The following is a 20,403-nucleotide window of genomic DNA, read 5'->3' as shown; positions in this document are numbered from 1 at the left end:
TTGTGTGAATTGGGAGTGGGACAGACTGTGAATGGTCAAGTGTCCCACTGTTACTGTATCAGATCAGGGGCAGGTTATCTGGGGCATTGTGTGAATTGGGAGTGGGTCAGACTGTGAATGGTCAAGTGTCCCACTGTTACTGTATCAGACCAGGGGCAGGTTATCTGGGGCAGTGTGTTAATTGGGAGTGGGACAGACTGTGAATGGTCAAGTGTCCCACTGTTGCTGTATCAGACCAGGGGCAGGTTATCTGGGGCAGTGTGTGAATTGGGAGTGTGACAGACGGTGAATGGTCAAGTGTCACACTATTATTGTATCAGACCAGGGGCAGGTTATCTGGGGTATTATGTGAATTGGGAGTGGGACAGACTGTGAATGGTCAAGTGTGCCACTGTTGCTGTATCAGACCTTGGGCAAGCTATCTGGGGCATTGTGTGAATTGGGAGTGGGACAAAATGTGAATGGCCAAGTGTCCCACTGTTACTGTATCAGACCTTGGGCAGGTTATCTGGGGCATTGTGTGAATTGGGAGTGGGAAAGACTGTTAAAGGTCAAGTGTCCCACTGTTAATGTATCAGACCAGGGGCAGGTTATCTGGGGCATTGTGTGAATTGGGAGTGGGTCAGAATGTGAATGGTCAAGTGTCCCACTGTTACTGTATCAGACCAGGGGCAGGTTATCTGGGGCAGTGTGTTAATTGGGAGTGGGACAGACTGTGAATTGTCAAGTGTCCCACTGTTACTGTATCAGACCAGGGGCAGGTTATCTGGGGCAGTGTGTGAATTGGGAGTGGGACAGACTGTGAATGGTCAAGTGTCCCACTATAATTGTATCAGACCAGGGGCAGGTTATCTGGGGCATTGTGTGAATTGGGAGTGGGACAGACTGTGAATGGTCAAGTGTCCCACTGTTGCTGTATCAGACCTTGGGCAGGTTATCTGGGGCATTGTGTGAATTGGGAGTGGGACAGACTGTGAATGGTCAAGTGTCCCACTGTTACTGTATGAGACCTCGGGCAGGTTATCTGAAGCAGTGAGTGAATTGGGAGAGGGAAAGATAGTGAATGGTCAAGTGTCCCACTGTTATTGTATCAGACCGTGGGCAGGTTATCTGGGGCAGTGTGTGAATTGGAAGTGGGACAGATTGGGAAAGGTCAAGTGTCCCATTGTTATTGTATTAGACCGTGGGCAGGTTATCTGGGGCGGTGTGTGAATAGGGAGAGGGACAGATTGTGAATGATCAAGTGCCCCACTGTTTTTTATCAGACCGTGGGCAGGTTATCTGGGGCAGTGTGTGAATTGATAGTGGGACAGACTATGAATGGTCAAGCGTCCCACTGTTATTGTATCAGACCTTGGGCAGGTTATCTGGGGCTTTGTGTGAATTGGGAGTGGGACAGGCTGTGAATAGTCAAGTGTCCCATGGTTATTGTATCAGAGCTTGGGCAGGTTATCTGGGGCAGTGTGTGAATTGGGAGTGGGACAGTTTGTGAATGGTCAAGTGTCCCAATGTTACTGTATCAGACCTTGGGCAGGATATCTCGGGCATTGTGTGAATTGGGAGTGGGACAGACTGTGAATTGTCAAGTGTCCCACTGTTACTGTATCAGACCTTGGGCAGGTTTCTGGGGCATTGTGTGAATTGGCTTTTGGACAGACTGTGAATGGTCAAGTGTCCCACTGTTACTGTATCAGACCTTGGGCAAGTTATCTGGGGCATTGTGTGAATTGGGAGTGTGACAGACTTTGAATGGGCAAGTGTTCCGCTGTTACTGTATCAGACCAGGGGCAGGTTATCTGGGGCATTGTGTGAATTGGGATTGGGACAGACTGTGAATGGTCAAGTATCCGACTGTTACTGTATCAGACCAGGAGCAGGTTATCTGGGGCATTGTGTGAATTTGGAGAGGGACAGACTGTGAATGGTCAAGTGTCCCACTGTTATTGTATCAGACCTTGGGCACGTTATCTGGGGCATTGTGTGAATTGGGAGTGGGACAGACTGTGAATGGTCAAGTGTCCCACTGTTATTGTATCAGACCTTGGGCAGGTTATCTGTGGCATTGTGTGAATTGGGAGTGGGACAGACTGTGAATGGTCAAGTGTCCCACTGTTACTGTATCAGACCTTGCGCAGGTTATCTGGGGCATTGTGTGAATTGGGAGTGGGACAGACTGTGAATGGTCAAGTGTCCCACTGTTACTGTATCAGACCTTGGGCAGGTTATCTGGGGCATTGTGTGAATTGGGAGTGGGACAGACTGTGAATGGTCAAGTGTCCCACTGTTGCTGTATCAGAAATTGGGCAGTTTATCTGGGGCATTGTGTGAATTGGGAGTGGGACAGACTGTGAATGGTCATGTGTCCCACTGTTATTGTATCAGACCTTGGGCAGGTTATCTGGGGCATTGTGTGAATTGTGAGTGGGACAGACTGTGAATGGTCAAGTGTCCCACGGTTATTGTATCAGGCCTTGGGCAGGCTATCTGGGGCATTGTGTGAATTGGGAGTGGGACAGACTGTGAATGGCCCAGTGTCCCACAGTTATTCTATCAGACCTTGGGCAGGTTATCTGGGGCATTGTGTGAATTGGGAGTGGGACAGACTGTGAATGGTCAAGTGTCCCACTGTTACTGTATCAGACCAGGGGCAGGCTATCTGGGGCATTGTGTGAATTGGGAGTGGGACAGACTGTGAATGGCCCAGTGTCCCAAAGTTATTCTATTAGACCTTGGGCAGATTATCTGGGGCATTGTGTGAATTGGGAGTGGGACAGACTGTGAATGGTCAAGTGTCCCACTGTTGCTGTATCAGACCAGGGGCAGGTTACCTGGGGCAGTGTGTGAATTGGGAGTGGGACAGACTGTGAATGGTCAAGTATCCCACTGTTACTCTATCAGACCAGGGACAGGTTATCTGGGGCAGTGTGTTAATTGGCAGTGGGACGGACTGTGAATGGACAAGTGTCCCACTGTTACTGTATCAGACCAGGGGCAGGTTATCTGGGGCAGTGTGTGAATTGGGAGTGTGACAGACTGTGAATGGTCAAGTGTCCCACTATTATTGTATCAGACCAGGGGCAGGTTATCTGGGGCATTGTGTGAATTGGGAGTGGGACAGACTGTGAATGGTCAAGTGTCCCACTGTTGCTGTATCAGACCTTGGGCAGGCTATCTGGGGCATTGTGTGAATTGGGAGTGGGACAGACTGTGAATGGTCAAGTGTCCCACTGTTACTGTACCAGACCTTGGGCGGGTTATCTGGGGCATTCTGTGAATTGGGAGTGGGACAGACTGTGAATGGTCAAGTGTCCCACTGTTACTGTATCAGACCTTGGGCAGGTTATCTGAGGCAGTGTGTGAATTGGGAGAGGGAAAGATTGTGAATGGTCAAGTGTCCCACTGTTATTGTATCAGACCGTGGGCAGGTTATCTGGGGCAGTGTGTGAATTGGAAGTGGGACAGATTGTGAATGGTCAAGTGTCCCATTGTTATTGTATCAGACCGTGGGCATGTTATCTGGGGCAGTGTGTGAATTGGGAGAGGGACAGACTGTGAATGGTCAATGTCCCACTGTTATTGTATCAGACCTTGGGCAGGTTATCTGGGGCATTGGGTGAATTGGGAGTAGGACAGACTGTGAATGGTCAAGTGTCCCACTGTTATTGTATCAGACCTTGGGCAGGTTATCTGGGGCATTGTGTGAATTGGGAGTGGGACAGACTGTGAATGGTCAAGTGTCCCGCGATTATTGTATCAGACCGTGGGCAGGTTATTTGGGGCATTGTGCGAATTGGGAGTGGGACAGACTGTGAATGGTCAAGTGTCCCACTGTTATTGTATCAGACCTTGTGCAGGTTATCTGGGGCATTGTGTGAATTGGGAGTGGGACAGGCTGTGAATAGTCAAGTGTCCCACAGTTAGTTTATCAGACCTTAGGCAGGTTATCTGGGGCAGTGTGTGAATTGGGAGTGGGACAGATTGTGAATGGTCAAGTGTCCCACGGTTATTGTATCAGACCTTGGGCAGGTTATCTGGGGCAGTGTGTGAATTGGGAGGGAGACAGACTGTGAATGGACAGATGTTCAAATCGGCGTTCCATTTAACCATTAACTGAGCTTAGGACCCCATATCCTCCCAATCACAAAGTTTGCCTACTTCCACCTCTGCCATATTCTCAGTCTCCACCCTTGCCTCAGCTCAGCTGCTGCTGCAACCCTCATTCGTGCTCTTCGTTACATCCGGACTCGACTATTCCAATGGTCTCCTGGCTGGCCTCCCACCTTGTACCCTCCATAAGCAAGCTCATTTAAAACTCTGCTGCCCATATCCAAATTCGCATCAATCCTGTTTACCCATTAGCCATGGGTTACATTGGCTCCCGGTCAGGCAACATCTGGACTTAAGCATTCTCATTCTTATTTGCGAATTCCTCAATGTCCTAGCCCCCTTGTTGTTTCTGTAACCTCCTCCAGCCACAAAATCCGCCGAGATAATGGTGCTCCTCCAATTCATGCCCCTTTCACATACAAGGTTTACACGGTTCCAGCATTGGCGGCCGTGCTTCAGCTGCCTGGACACTGAGCTCAGGAATCAGCACCCTTATCCTTTCCCTCCCTTAACAAAAGATTCACTGCAAATGTCTCAGTGTCTGGGCAGGTTATCTGGGGTATTGTGTGACTGAGAGAGGGCCAGACTGTGAATAGACCGGAGGTAGATTGCTATTGTTTCATGAATTGTGCAGATTATCTGGGGTATTGTGTGCACTGAGAGGAACAGAATGTGAATAGACAGGGGGTAGATTGCTATTGTTTCATGAATTGTGCAGGTTAACTGGGGTATTGTGTGCATTGAGAGGGACAGACTGTGAATAGACAGGAGGTAGATTGCTATTGTTTCATGAATTGTGCAGTTTTCTAGGGTATTGTCCACACTGAGAGAGGGACAGACTGTGAATAGACCGGAGGTAGATTGCTATTGTTTCATGAATTGTGCAGGTTATCTGAGGTATTGTGTGCACTGAGAGAGGGACAGACTGTGAATAGACAGGAGGTAGATTGCTCTTGTTTCATGAATTCTGCAGGTTAACTGGGGTATTGCGTGCACTGAGAGGGACAGACTGTGAATAGACAGGAGGTAGATTGCTATTGTTTCATGAATTGTGCAGGTTAACCGGGGTATTGTGTGCACTGAAAGAGGGACAGGATGTGAATAGAGAGGAGGTAGATTGCTATTGTTTCATGAATTGTGCAGGTTATCTTGGGTATTGTGTGCACTGAGATGGACAGACTGTGAATAGACAGGAGGTAGATTGCTATTTTTTCATGAATTGTGCAAGTTATCTGGGGTATTGTTTGCACTGAGTGGGACAGACTGTGAATAGACAGGAGGCAGATTACTATTGTTTCATGAATTGTGCAGGTTATCTGGGGTATTGTGTGCACTGAGAGGGACAGACTGTGAATAGTCAGGAGGTAGATTGCTCTTGTTTCATGAATTGTGCAGGTTATCTGGGGTATTGTGTGCACTGAGAGGGACAGACTGAATATACAGGAGGTAAATTGCTATTGTTTCATGAATTGTGCAGATTATCTGGGGTATTGTGTGCACTGAGAGGGACAGACTGTGAATAGTCAGGAGGTAGATTGCTATTGTTTCATGAATTGTGCAGGTTATCTGGGTTATTGTGTGCACTGAGAGAGTGACAGACTGTGAATAGACAGGAGGTAGATTGTTATTGTTTCATGAATTGTCCAGGTTATCTGGGGTATTGTGCGCACTGAGAGTGGGACAGACTGTGAATAGACAAAAGGTAGATTGCTATTGTTTCATGAATTGTGCAGGTTATCTGGAGAATTGTGTGCGCTGAGAGAGGGACAGACTGTGAATAGACAGGAGGTAGATTGCTATTGTTTCATGAATTGTGCAGGTTATCTGGGGTATTGTGTGCACTGAGAGGGACAGACTGTGAGTAGACAGGAGGTAGATTGCTATTGTTTCATCAATTGTGCAGGTTATCTGGAGTATTGCGTGCACTGAGAGAGGGACAGACTGTGAATAGACAGGAGGTAGATTGCTATGGTTTCATGAATTGTGCATGTTGTCCGTGGTATTGTGTGCACTGAGAGAGGGACAGACTGTGAATAGACAGGAGGCAGATTGCTATTGTTTCATGAATTGTGCAGGTTATCTGGGGTATTGTGTGCACTGAGAGAGGGACAGACTGTGAATAGACAGGAGGTAGATTGCTATTGTTTCATGAATTGTGCCCGTTATCTGGGGTATTGTGTGCACTGAGAGAGGGACAGACTGTGAATAGACAGGAGGTAGATTGCTATTGTTTCATGAATTGTGCAGGTTATCTGGGGTATTGTGTTCACTGAGAGGGACAGACGGTGAATCGACAGGAGGCAGATTGCTAATGTTTCATGAGTTGTGCAGGTTATCTGGGGTATTGTGTTCACTGAGAGAGGGACAGACTGTGAATAGACAAAAGGTAGATTGCTATTGTTTCATGAATTGTGCAGGTTATCTGGAGTATTTTGTGCGCTGAGAGAGGGACAGACTGTGAATAGACAGGAGGTAGGTTGCTATTGTATCATGAATTGTGCAGGTTATCTGAGGTATTGTGTGCACTGAGAGAGGGACAGACTGTGAATAGACAGGAGGTAGATTGCTTTTGTTTCATGAATTTTGCAGGTTATCTGGGGTATTGTGTGCACTGAGCGGGACAGACTGTGAATAGACACGTGGTAGATTGCTATTGTTTCATGAATTGTGCAGGTTATCTGGGGTGTTGTGTGCACTGAGAGGGACAGACTGTGAATAGAGTCATAGAGTCATAGAGTTTTACAGCACAGAAAGAGGCCCTTCGGCCCATCGTGTCTGCGCCGTCCATCAATCCCTGTCCAGTCTAATCCCATTTTCCAGCATTTGGTCCATAGCCTTGTATGTAATGGCATTTCAAGTGCTCATCCAAATGCTTCTTGAATGTTGTGAGGGTTCCTGCCTCTACCACCCTTTCAGGCAGTGAGTTCCAGATTCCAACCACCCTCTGGGTGAAAAAGTTCCTCCTCAAATCCCCTCTAAATCTCCTGCACCTTACCCTGAATCTATGCCCCCTTGTTATTGTCCCCACTACTAAGGGGAAAAGTTCCTCTGTATCTACCCTATCTATGCCCCTCATCATTTTGTACACATCAATCAGGTCCCCCCTCAGCCTTCTTTGCTCCAAGGAAAACAACCTCAGCCTGTTTAGCCTTTCTGCATAGCTGAGGCGCTCCATCCCAGGTAACATCCTGGTGAATCTTCTCTGCACCCTCTCCAAAGCAATCACATCCTTCCTATAGTGAGGCGACCAGAACTGCACACAATACTCCAACTGTGGCCTCACCAGCGTTTTGTACAGCTCCATCATAACCTCCCTGCTCTTATATTCTATGCCTCGGCGAATGAAGGCAAGTATCCCATATGCCTTTTTAACCACCTTATCTACCTGTTCCCCTGCCTTCAGGGATCTATGTACATGTACACCAAGGTCCCTCTGACCCTGTGTACTTCCTAGTGTCCTACCACACATTGTGTATTCCCTTGCCTTATTTGTCCGTCCAAAATGCATCACCTCGCACTTTTCAGAGTTAAATTCCATTTGCCACTTTTCTGTCCATCTGACCAACCCGTTTATATCGTCCTGTAGCCTGAGGCGTTCCTCCTCGCAATTTACCACCCCACCAATTTTCGTGTCATCTGCGAACTTACTGATCATACCTTTTACATTCTCATCCAAATCATTTATGCAGATCACAAACAGCAAGGAACCCAGCACCGATCCCTGAGGTACCCCACTGGACACAGGCTTCCAGTCACAAAAGCAACCTTCGACCATCACCCTCTGCGTCCTGCCACTCATCCAGTTTAGGATCCAACGCGCCAAGGCACCCTGGAGCCCATGGGCTCTTACATTCTTGACCAGTCTCCTATGCAGGACTTTGTCAAAAGCTTTACTGAAGTCCATGTAAACCACATCCACAGCATTTCCCTCATCCACACACCTAGTCACCCCCTCGAAAAATTCAATCAGATTGGTCAGACATGATTTACCCTTGACAAAGCCATGCTGACTATCCCCGATTAAACCTTGCCTCTCCAAGTGGTGACTAATTTTGTCCCTCAGAATTTTTTCCAATAATTTCCCTACCACAGATGTAAGGCTCACTGGCCTGTAATTCCCTGGTTTATCCCTGCTACCCTTCTTGAATAATGGTACTACGTTAGCTGTTCTCCAGTCCTCTGGTACATCCCCTGTGGCCAGAGTGGTTCTGAAAATTTGTGTCAGAGCCCCTGCAATCTCCTCCTTTGCCTCACACAACAGCCTGGGATACATCTCGTCCGGGCCTGGGGATTTATCCACTTTTTTGGCCTGCTAAAACCGCTAGTACCTCCTCCCTCTCGATGCTAATATGTTCAAGTATGTCACAGTCCCCTTGCCAGATTTCTATGTCTGCATCGTCTCTCTCCATAGTGAACACAGATGCAAAAAATTCATTTAAAACCCCGCCTACATTCTCTGGCTCTGCACACAGATTGCCACTTTGGTCCCTAATGGTCCCTACCCTTTCCCTGGTTATCCTCTTGCCCTTAATATACTTATAAAACATCTTAGGATTTTCCTTTATTTTGCTCGCCAGTGTTATTTCATGGCCCCTCCTCGCCCTCCTAATTTCTTTTTTAAGTATGCCCCTGCACTTTTTATACTCCACTAGGGCTTCCTCCGTCTTTAGTCTTTTGTAACTGCCAAAAGCCCCCCTTTTATTTCTAATGTATTTTTGTATATCCCTTGTCATCCAAGGATCCCTTTGCTTGTTGGTCCCACCCTTGACCTTTACAGTAACATGTTGGCGTTGTACTCTCTCTATTTCCCTTCTGAAAGTCTCCCACTGTTTGATGTGGATTTTCCTATAAGTAGCTGCTCCCAGTCCACTTTGGCCAGATCCTGCCTTATCATATTAAAATCGGCCTTCCCCCAATTTAGAACATTTATTTCCGGGCCGTCTTTGTCTTTTTCCATGACCACCTTAAATCTCACCGAATTATGGTCACTGTCGCCAAAATGCTCTCCTACTGACACTTCCACCACTTGCCCGGCTACATTCCCCAGAATTAGGTCCAGTACCGCCCCCTCTCTTGTACGGCTTTCTACATGTTGGCTCAAAAAGCTCTCCTGGATGCACTTTAAGAATTCTGCACCCTCTAAGCCTTTTATACTCTGACTATCCCAATTAATATTGGGGAAGTTGAAATCCCCCACTATTATTACCCTATTATTTTCGCACTTTTCTGAGATTTGCCTACATATCTGTTCCTCTGTCTCCCCCTGACTGTTTGGGGGCCTATAGTACACTCCCAGCAAAGTGCTTGCCCCCTTTTTGTTTTTAAGTTCTACCCATATGGCCTCATTAGAGGAACCCGCTAATATATCATCCCTCCTTACAGCAGTAATTGACTCCTTAATTAATATTGCAACACCCCCTCCCCTTTTACACCCCCCTCTGTCTTGCCTGAAGATTCTATACCCCGGAATATTGAGCTGCCAGTCCTGACCCTCCCTCAACCATGTCTCCGTGATGGCAACAATATCGTACTCCCATGTGTTCAACAACAACTTCAGTTCATCCACCTTATTAGCAAGACTCCTTGCATTAAAATAATTGCCTTCCAGCCCTGCCATATTCCCTTTTGCTTTCACATATTTGCTCTGCCTTGCTTTTTCCTCTGTATTTGGCTGTAAATCACCCCCTGCTATAGCTCCACTCTGTACCCCTTCCCCCTGTCAAGTTAGCTTAAACCCCCCCCAGCAGTGCTAGCAAACCTCCCCGTAAGGATATTGGTTCCCCTCTGGTTCAGGTGTAATCCCGAAAGTTTGTCATCTCTCTACGGTAGGCATACATAAGGGGTCCGAACGCCCCGCATTATTCTGGCAACCTATCCTGTCCTTCCTTCCTGTGATTTTACTGGTACAGACCCCCTTGTGTGTTTACACTGGACCAGTGGCCAACTCACAGAAAAAGGGGGCTCCCAGCCAGTCAGCGCAGAACCACAGCGCTGTGGTAGGTGTCGTTTGTTCGCTGAACAGTAACCCTATCATTCCCAAGATAAGCCACCCCATCGTTATCCTATACCACCACCAGGCATAAGGAGTCCAGTCCATTTAGCAATCTCGGCACTAGCTTGTGCTAACTAGCAGGATTTCTCTCTCTCTCCCTCTGACCCTCTGTCTGTCTCCAGCCCTCTTTCGGTCTGTCCTATTATTAGCCGTGGGCACAAGGGTCGGAGCGGGGTTAAAGCTACATCATACGTGACGTTGAGGCGGAGGTGGTGGCCTTGTGACAGTGGCTCAATGTAACTTACCTGATTATCGAAATTCGGTGATGGTTAGCAGCTGTCGGACGGGAATGTTTGAAGTCATTTTGCACTGTCCTCCTTCAGAGGCAGGAGGGTCTATAAAAGGGACTGGATATCCCCTCGTGAAGCTCCTCCAGTCCCGAAACCAGCGGTTCCCAAAGAGCAGCTGTGTCTCGCAACCAGCCTACCTCCTCTGTGCGTGGTAGGGTAAATAAAAGATTCTGAGTTCTGTTGGGATGTAGAACGAGGGCTCCAGTAATCTTACCAGAAAAGGGAGATAATCGGAACTCTAGAGTCAAGGGTTGAGTTCCGAGGAAGGTTGGAGTCGTATAGTAGTGAGAGTTCACGGTTAAGTCGATAAACTGGATCGTCGAAAGGTCGAGATCCCTGGAATGGTGGCCGTAAATAGGTTACACCCGCACATCTGTAAGAAAGATATAGGTAAAATAGCGACCCGAAGAATCGATTAGTCCTTCGAAATCCGGTCCTGATCAAATATAGGGGAGAGAAGACAAGTCAATACTCGTTATTATTTCCTTTTAATCATAATGTCCCCAAGAGATGGGGAAATCTCTTCCCCGGGCTCTATCACTGGCTTGATCTGGCTCCAGTGTTTCCATATTTCATTCAATTTTTCCTGTAGGCAAACGAGGTTCCTGTACTTAGGAGGATCTGGAAGGGCCCATCCCACCGTAGCTCAAAGGTACCTCGAACCGGTCGCTGAACCACCAGTCACTGTCCTACCCGAGGAGGCACATCCCAAATTCCCCTTTGTCTCTTGGCATCATCTGCCTCCTGTAAGTGTTGAACCTGAAAGTGTTTGGCCTGATTGTCCTCACTGATCAGGCATAGATATGTCTGGAGAGTTGTCTGGAATTGGGAAGTGTCCCCCGTACCCTGAGGGGGTGCGTCTTGGGGTAACACCATAGCTCGTCCTGGCATTAGTTCGAAAGGGGTTAAGCCAGTGCCTGTGGCTGGCGTGGCTCGTATGCCCCAAAGAATGGTGGGGAGGACTGCATGCCACCCTTCTCCGGTCTGTAAAATGGCCTTAGTCACAGACTGTTTTACAGTACGGCTCATCCGTTGCACCATTCCTGAGAATTGTGGATGGTAAGGGATGTTGAACCGTTGTCGTAACCCCAGGAGGGCTAAAGCCTGCTTCATGGCCTTGCTGGTGAAGTGGGTTCCCTGGTCGGAATCTATCTGGTAAGGCACCCCCCAACGGGGAATGACTTCCATCGCTAGGATTTTTGCAGCTACTTCGGCTGTATTCTTCCCAGTGGGGAAGGCCTCGACCCAAAAGGTAAAAGGTCGATGATTATTAAGACATGGTTATACCCGCCGCTGCGGGGTAGGGGTCCTGCGAAATCCATTTGTAAGTGCGTCCAGCTTCACCTGAGCCGCCGGACATGCCACATATATACTCGAATGTTACCCCCGATTCCTGTTTGGAGGCAAGGTAGACATAGTCGCCCATACTCGTGGATCTCTCTGGCCATGCTGGGCCACCACCAGGTGGCAGCTATAATGTAATATAACTTATACCCTCCCAAATGCGCAGGCTCATGGTAAGATTGTATCAGGGCACGGCGAATCGATGTTGGAACCACGTACTCGGTCGTGTGATGACAAAACACACTAAGGTCTTTGTACGCTCCTTCACGCACCCAACACTGTATATTCTCAGCGGACTCAGAAAAGTATCCGGTTAGGAGCATATCATTCATTAAATCGTCGGCCGGGGAAGCCTCTTTAGTTCGTAATACTTCCTTGGGACTAAGGGCCATCACAGGGAGAGCCAACACGGCCCGTCAGGCGCGCAAATCAGTGGCTCGGTTACCCTGGATTTCTGGGGTCTCCCCTGCCTGCTGGGCGTGAATCTTGACTACCGCCCCCAGCGTGGGGCCGTCCACTGCCCGAAGGAGTTCGACGATCGTGGAAGCATGTTAAATAGTGTTGCCTAAAGTAGTCAAATATCTCCGCCGCTGCCACAGGCGGTGGTGGTCGTGGATGACCGAGTAGGCATATTTGCTGCCTTTATAGATATTGGCGGTTGTTCCTTCTGCCAATTGAATGGTCTAGTGAGGGCGGTGATTTCAGCCAGCTGGGCTCCTCCCATCCCCAGGGCCCCTTGGGTGAGGGTCTGTCCTGACGGACCTACTACTGCCCATCCGGTGACCCGTCGACCTTCGTGGTAATAGCTGGACCCATTCCCGTATATCTCTAGGCAGGTCTCGGCTATGGGTCCCTGACAATCGATATGTAAGATAGTGGTGCAGTCATGGGGGGTCCCTTCGTCGATTAGGAAGGATGCTGGGTTCGCTCGAGGCTCGGTTAGCACCTCGATCCGAACCTCCCTACCTCATATACAAGCCTCCCAGCTCGCACATTTCTGGTTGGAAATAGTATTCAGGCTACCTGCAAGCAGTGTCATGAGGCTCTGGCGGTTGTGAAGGATTACCTTCCCGGGACCTACCATAGACTCTATTGCTTCTACCGCCCAGGCTGCACAATCAGTGGCCACCAGACATGAGGCCTGTCCCATCATGGAGGATGGTATCGGGCAGGAGTAATATCCTATCGGTCGTATTCATTCGTTCCGGGATTATCCCACTACCGCATTATACAGAATGGTTTAGCTGGGTCCGGGAGACCCAGGGCAGATGTGTTGGCCAAACTGATTTTGACCATCTCAAAGCTTTCAATTGCCTCTGGTGTCCAATTCAGCCTTGCCTCTCCCTGGAGCCCTCCCTTTAGGAGGTCGTTTACAGGGCTTGCCAATTAGGTGAAGTCGGCTAGGTAGGTCCGTCAATAGTTAAACAATCCCATCACGCTTCGCAGGACAGAGACGGTGATGGGTCGCGGCATCTGCAAGAGCGCTGGAAAACTTTCGGGGGTCACTGTCCCTCCCTCAGGGGAGATGATCTGACCAAGTTAGGAACCCGAGGAATCCCAATTTGAGCTTTGATCAGATTCAGTTTGAACCCCCCTAGAACTAAAGCCATATCAGAGACACATCAGGGCGTCCAGATGAGCTGAGGGTGAGGGGCTACGAATGAGAATGTCATCTATATATTGAATACAGGCAGAATCTTGCTTTCGGGTATGTGCTAATGCTTGCATGGGGAGCCTTCTCCAGGCTCTCGTGAAAAATAGTAGGGGCACTGTGAAATCCCTGAGGCAACCAGGTCCAAATACATTGGGTGGACTCGACAGTGAAAGCGAAACGCTCTTCGGACCCGGGATTCAAAGGACATGTCCAAAATCCATTTTGGATGTCCAGTGCCGTGAATATGGACAGGGCTGGGTGGAGGCAGGTTAGAATAGTGGCGGGATTCGCCACTAAGTCATGGAGCTTGAGAGTGACCCGATTCAGAGCCGTATAAACAATGATCATTCTCCAGGATCCATCTGGTTTCAGCACTGGCCATACCAGCGAGTTGGTACGGGAACAGGTCTTTGTCACAAACCGGTTTCTAATAAGTCTACTACTATGGACTCGATGGCCCGTTGGGCTTCTGCTCGGAGGGGGTATTGCTGGTGGTCCTCGTGGTAGGGACCGTGGACCTTAATTGGGTTCTTATCCGTTCTACCACAGTCTAATTTGTGGGTGGCCCATGTGAGATGTTAAGTCTAAGAAACACTCACCCATGGTCCTTCCTCGGCCCATGTGAGAGGGTAAGTCTCACAACCTCTCCACCATGGTCTTTCCTCCGCCCATGTGAGAGGGTAAGTCTCACAAAATCTCCCCCATGGTCCTTCCTCCGCCCATGTAAGAGAGCAAATCTCACAAACTCTCCCGCATGTTCCTTCCTGCGCCGATGCATGCTTTAGCAGGCGGAGGGCTTTTACTCTACATTGTCGGGCTTTATATTCCTGGAATGGAAATCTCCACCCTTGGGTCCCCCCACTTCCAATAGATGAGCCCTTAGGACAAAGTTTGCCTCTATCTGATGGAGGATGTCCATACCTAAGAGCTGTCCCTCACCGTTGGGACCTACCCACAGGGTAACCCAACAGGTATGACCTCCTGGCGACAGTTGCAGGGGAAGTGGAACACTCCGATGGAGGACCACACTTTCTCCACTAACCTGAATGCTTTGATCTAAGGTGGGAAATCCTGTGTCGGTTATCGACACCGAGGCTCCCGTGTCTAAAAGGACACAGTGCTGCCGGCCTCCTAACAGTATATTTAGACACGGGCGTGTGGACCCCGGCTCCAAGACCAGGGAGACCGGCTCGTCCTGGTAGCTGACGAGGAGGGCTCGGTGCGCCTCCAACTCTTGGTTTGACAAGCCTCTCTTGGTTGGTCCTTGAGGGCCTGAAGCGGGTCGGTCGGTCTCAGCCCCGGTTACAGTCGGCCTGTTGATGCCCTGTCCGCCCACAATTGGTGCACTTCACTCCCGGCTGGGTGCAATCCTTAACCAAGTGGCCTGGTGCGTTACAACTGTAGCAGAGTTGAGCCTCTTGTATGACTGCTATAGGCACTGTTATAATGCCCATGGTCGCTTTCGTGGACCAGGGCAGAGAAGTTGGGGTGGGACCTTGACGGGTGGCATAAAGATCCGCCTGGTGGAGCCCAAAATGTCGACCAGCCCACTCCCGGATTCCAGCTTCTGTGACCTGAGGGTTGGCCCCCATTCGGAGGGCGGTTTGGTAGGGCCTTTCCAGTCCCCGGATAGATTATCTATAATCCGTGGCACATCGTGATTAGCAGGAATGTCATTTGTCTGGCCCCAGTGTACATACTGCTCAATTAATGGAACAATGTACATCGGGGTTTTCTGCAGGACTCTAGCACAGGGCGGTGAGCCCCATCCAGGTAGCGGTGCCATTGCCCAGTGCGGTCTGAACCCAAGTTTTCAAACCATCGAATTGGATCTTAAACTCCACCGCCATGGCTGGGGATTTTAGGACATGCTGTCACAACGCCCGATAAAACATAGAGGGATATTTCACCTCGATATTATATTTTATGTCTTGTATGGACAAATTAAAGTGCCGAGCAGCGCTTCGTATTCTTGCCCATATTTCGACGTTAGGATTGTGTCATTTGAGTTCGGGAATGAGAAGGATGACGCTGGATCTCTCCTGGGGCGTAAAAGCCTGTGCCTCGCCCATCGTACCCTGTCCACCTATCTCTGGGTTTTGTGCCCCTACTGTCTGGTTAACTCGGACGGGGGCCACGGGATTGGATTTTTCAGCACCAGACGGAAGCGGTAAAGGGGGGCATAGATACGAGTGTATTCGGGGGGGCACGTGGGTTGGGTGGTCTCGACTCGTTGAACCTCTATGTTCCCCGAACGGGGCCGAGATTTAAGTTCGACGTATCTCGAGTCTCTTTTTGTAGAGCCTCGACAATGTCACCCCAGCTACCTAAGTCGTCTAGATTCTCAGTCTCTGCTGGCCTTATATTCAGGAGAGTACTGACTTCGACTTTAGCCTACTGCCCGTGTCTAAAAAATCCTTGTAATGAGGCCGGTCTGCCCCCCTTGTCCCCAATTATGGGTCCCATCTGATCCATCCAACTAGCACACAAAACCGCTCCATAATTAGCTTGATAGCAAAATACTGCAGATGATGGATATCCGAAATAAAACAGAAACTGCTGGAAAAACTCAGCAGGCCATGCAACATCGGTGGAGAGAAAATACAGTCAACGTTTCGGGTGATCCCTTTGTCATAATTAGATTGTTTGACATCCTTTTGTTCCGCCCACCACTTTATTTGGTCAACTACTGGGCTTGTTCCTTTCCACCCCTTTTCAATCGTCTCACTTTGAAATTTAAAATTAACTTCTGGGACCCGTTGAATGACAGTAACACTGGTGGCCAAAGCCAGAACGCCCGGTGAAAGAGGTCTCCCCTCTTCACCCATGTGACCGGTATTAACTGTTACCTATATTCTTATATTCTATCTTAGCCTTTATCGGCACAAATGTATCACCTTATGCTCTAAATCAGAATTATACATTTATGCCTAATCAAATCCGTCAGTCCGTGGTCTCCAGGAGGAATAATTTACTATGTGGGTAATTTAATACTGACTGGCTCAAACATGGTTTTAAGCCCCGATGGCGGACGAGCGAGTTTGTGTTCCTCCTAGAAGCCTTACTCTGACGTTTTTCCTGAGGACACGACGCGGTTCTCGCTTCAACCGTCAATTCCAGTGTCTTTTAACTCTTATGGTTCTTACCTGCAGTGTCCCACTTCTGACACCAACTGTTAGATTCGAAATTGGAGAAACCACAGACGGAGACAGAATTGAGGACAAGTTCAGCATTTATTAAAGCAATTAAAAGACTTATGCACAAGGGAGCGCCTCAGCTTCCTCAAGCGAGTGGTGCACTCTCAAAGGCCAATTAATTGGTTCATTCAAGTTATACAATAATATAAGCAATGCCCACCTACTACAGAATGGGGGCGTACATGTACAAACAGCATCACAACAATTACTCTTAATTGGTTTATGTGGTTGGTCACTCAACTCTCGGGCCCACCCCTTGAAATCAGGGGTGACCATGCAAGGCACAGATGTTAGTGTTTCATCCTACTCACCTTATTCCTGCTGTTATCTCTTCCCCATTGTAGGCATAGTTTATTGCTTGAGAAAAAATATCTTATCCTGAACTGTCGAACAAGCAGGGTGCATACAAAGCCCACAGTGATTCATCTATTCTGCGATTAGTACAATGTTAGTTGTTAATTTGTACCCTTATTTCCTGTGAGGACCGACCGTGCTTAGACAATGGTTCTACTGCACTCATGAGGACGTCCTCAACCGGGATCTTGGGTTCCTCTCACACTACATGTAAATCCACCTGACATAGGGTCATCCATACTCGAGTCGTCGTTGACTTGTTCTCTCTACACAGGTGCGGCCGGACCTGCTGTGATTTATAGCAAATAAAAATATTTTTTTGTCTGTTTTTTGTTTTTCTTACAGACCCCAGCATCTGCAACATTTGAACCCTTGTGACCCCACCAAATTGTTCTTTGGTATAATGTTTTCCTGACTGACCTGTTTGGACACCATTCACATCTTTGATTGCTGTCATTATCTCTCTGCCAAGGTGTGATAAATGGCAGTTAGAAAGATTACCTGTAATCATCTGGCATTATTCTCTGACTGTATAAGCTGTGTCTTTATGCATCTCTCCACTTCACCTGATGAAGGAGCAGCGCTCCAAAAGCTTGTGATTTCAAATAAAACTGTTGGACTATAACCTGGTGTTGTGTGACTTCTTACATATATTCAAGAAGGAGTTGGATATATTGCTTAAGGCTAAAGGGATCAAGGGTTTTGGGGAGAAAGCAGGGACAGGGTACTGAATTTGGATGATCAGCCATGATCGCATTGAATGCTGGAGCAGGCTCGAGGGGCCGAATGGCCTACTCCTGCTCCTTTCTTCTATGTTTCTATGTTTCTATGTTTATCGCTTTCACTTCTGATCATTATTTGCAATGCAATAAGACATTGCAATTGCACCTCACTTCACATTGTAGCTGTCATTTGCAATTCAATTGCACATTGGAATTGAATATCGCTGCAACATAATCGTAATTTGTAATGCAATAGTACATTGCAGTGGAATATCACTTTGCAATATAATAGTAATTTGCTATGCAATATCACATTGCAATGGAATATCAATTTGCAATATAATTGACATTTGTAATGCAGTAGCACATTGCAATGGAGTATCACTTTGCAATATAACCGTCACTTGCAATGAAATAGGAATTTGCAAGGGAATATCGCTTTATAGTATGATCGTCATTTGCAATGCAATAGAACATGGCAATGGAATATCACTTTGCAATATAAAAGTCATTTGCAATGCAATCAAACATTGCAATGGAACATAACCTTTCAATATAATAGTCATTGCAATGCAATGGAACTTTGCAAAGGAATATCACTTTGCTATATAATAGCAATTTGCAATGTAATTTAAAAATAAAATGGAATATCGCTTTGCCTCCTGACCGTCATTACAGTGCAATAGGACTTTGCAATTGAACCTCATTTTGCATTGTAGCAGACATTTGCAATGCAAATGTTCATTGCCATGGAATATCACTTTGCAATATAATAGTAATTTGCAATACAATAGAATATTGCAATGGAATATCACTTTGCAATATGACAGTCATTTGCAATGCAAAAGCACAATGCAATGGAATATCACGTTCCAATATAATTGACATTTGCAATGCAATAGAAAATTGCAAGGAGTATCACTTTGCAATATAATCGTAATTTGCAATTCAAAAGAACTTTGGAATGAAATATCACTTTGCAATATAATAGTCATGGCAAAGCAATGGAACATAGCAACGGAATATTAATTTGTAATATACTAGTAACTGCAATGCAATGGAACATTGCAGTGGAATATCAGTTGGCCTTATAATCGTCATTTGCAATGCAATAGAACATTGCAATGGAATATCGCTTTCTAATAAGATCGTCATTTGCAATGCAATAGAAAATTGCAGTGGAATATCACTTTGCAATATAATCGTCATTTGCAATGCAATAGCACATTGCAATGGAATATCACTTAGCAGTTTAATAGTCATTTGTAATGAAGTATGACATTGCAATGGATTATTAACTTGCAACATAATAGTCATTTGCAAAACAATATCACATTACAATATAATATCAGTTTGCAATATGATTGTCAATTGCAATGCTGTAGAACATTACAATGGATTAGCGCTTTGCAAAATAATAGTTATCTGCAATGCAATAGCACATTGCAATGGAATATCACTTTTCAATATAATTGTCATTTGAAATGCAATAGAGCATTGCAATGTAATTTTAACTTGCAATATTATATTAATTGCCTATGCAATAGGACGTTGCAATGGAATATCACTTTGCAACATAGTACACATTTGCAATGCAACAGAACATTATAATGGATTATCACGGCACTATAATTGTCATTTGCACTGCAATAGACCATTGCAATGGAAGATCACTTTGCAATATAATCGTCATTTGCGATGCAATCAAACATAGCAATGGAATATAAATTTGCAATACAATACTCATTTGCAATTTAAGAGAAAATTACAATTTAATACCGCTTTGACTTCTGATCATCATTTGCAATGCAATAGGACTTTGTAAATGAACCTCACTTTGCATTGTAGCAGTCATTTCCAATGCAATTGCACATTGCAATGGAATATCACTGCAATATGATCGTCATTTGCAATGCAATAGAACATTGCAGTGGAATATCAATTTGCAAGGTAACAGTAATTTGCAATGCAATGGCACATTTCAATGGAATATCACTTTGCAATAGAATTGATATTTGCAATGCAATAGAACATTGCACTGGAGTCTCACTGCAATATATTTGTCACTTGCAATGCAATAGAAGTTTGGAATGAAGTATCACTTTGCAATATAATAGACATTGCAATGCAATGGAACATTGCAATGGAATATTAATTTGCAATATACTAGTCATTGCAATGCAATGGAACACTGCACTGGAATATCGGTTTGAATTATAATAGTTATTAACAATGCAATAGAACATTGCAATGGAATATCACTTTGGAATATGATAGTCATTTGCAATGCAGTAGAATATTGCAATGGAACATTATTTTGCAATATAATCGTCATTTGCAATGCAATAGCACACTGCAATGGAATATCACTTTGCAGTATAATAGTCATTAGCAATGCAATATGACATTGCAATGGACTAGTAACTTGCAATATAATAGTCATTTGCAAAAAAAATCACATGTCAATATAATATCGCTTTTCAATATTATCGTCATTTGCAATGCAGTTGAACATTGCAATGGATTAGCGTGTTGCAAAATAATAGTAATTTGCAATGCAATAGCACGTTGCAATGGAGTACCACTTTACAATATAATTGTCATTTGAAATACCATGGAATTTTGCAATGTAATATCAGTTTGCTAGATAATAGTCATTTTCAATGCAATAGAGCTTTGCAAT

The sequence above is a fragment of the Somniosus microcephalus genome, unplaced genomic scaffold, assembly GCF_052327205.1.
Source record: "Somniosus microcephalus isolate GS21.2 unplaced genomic scaffold, FLI_Smic_1.0 unresolved_chr6, whole genome shotgun sequence".
In the NCBI taxonomy this organism is placed as follows: Eukaryota; Metazoa; Chordata; class Chondrichthyes; order Squaliformes; family Somniosidae; genus Somniosus; species Somniosus microcephalus.
This window is presented reverse-complemented; position numbering follows the sequence as displayed.